The 881-nt window shown below is 39.4% G+C and overlaps 1 non-coding gene across 1 annotated transcript; it reads left to right on the top strand.

Moving 5' to 3' along the window:
• The first annotated feature begins 394 nt into the window (after window positions 1-394).
• Window positions 395-468, top strand: Trnar-acg (transfer RNA arginine (anticodon ACG)). Its single transcript has one exon. It is a non-coding gene; the product is annotated as a tRNA-Arg (tRNA).
• Window positions 469-881: the final 413 nt, after the last annotated feature.

The following is an 881-nucleotide window of genomic DNA, read 5'->3' as shown; positions in this document are numbered from 1 at the left end:
AGCCTCATTTTGGCGCCCCTGTACCTTGGCGCACGGGGACATATGTACCCCCCTGCCCCCCCCCCCCAGCTACGCCTCTGCATAGACATCAACACAGTAGTGTTCGTTCTAATGCTAGTTTGCAGTAATGGTAGTAGTAGTAGTAGCAGCATTATCAGCTGCGAACAACAGTGTGAACAGCTGGGACCTGCATCCTGAGAATAAAACCGCACCTGAGACTTAGCCAAATCATCTAACCCTAGGGCATGGACTTGTCCACGTGACCTTTTGATTACTCAGAAAATATTTTTAGCCAAGATATTCTTCCTATGCATTCCTAAATTTTGAGTATCAGTATTAGCAGTAGTTGTAAGATTGGTTCAGCAACGTAGACACGAGCCTTTGTATTCATGAAGGGCCCGTGGCCAAATTGGATAAGGCGCCTGACTACGGATCAGGAGATTGCAGGTTCGAGTCCTGCCGGGCTCGGAATAATTTTTTGTTTCTTTTTCTTCTACGTACACGAAAATATTTGATTGAAATTAATTTTCACAGCATTTTCAGCTAAGTAGGTTTTTTATTTTCCTTACTTAAATGTATATATACAGTATTCGATATGAGTAATTAACTATATATATATATATATATATATATGTGTGTGTGTGTGTGTGTGTGTGTGTGTGTGTCCAGCAGAACATTTATCACTCATTCTAAAAGCAAACTTTAATATTAAAATCATTCCACTTCCATTGCCTAATAATACAATTATACTCTCTCAGCATCACAATGATACAACAATGATCTTAGCGGACAAAAACAACCCATTATTCCATCCTTTACTGTGCTTGATTCATATTATATCTGTTCAGGTGCAAAAGATCACAAATAAACAACGGAACTTC

This window comes from Sinohyriopsis cumingii, chromosome 10 (assembly GCF_028554795.1).
Source record: "Sinohyriopsis cumingii isolate HCF-2022 chromosome 10, ASM2855479v2, whole genome shotgun sequence".
Lineage (NCBI taxonomy): Eukaryota > Metazoa > Mollusca > Bivalvia > Unionida > Unionidae > Sinohyriopsis > Sinohyriopsis cumingii.
The sequence above is the reverse complement of the archived record's forward strand: the minus strand, read 5'-3'. Positions and strand labels throughout refer to the sequence as shown.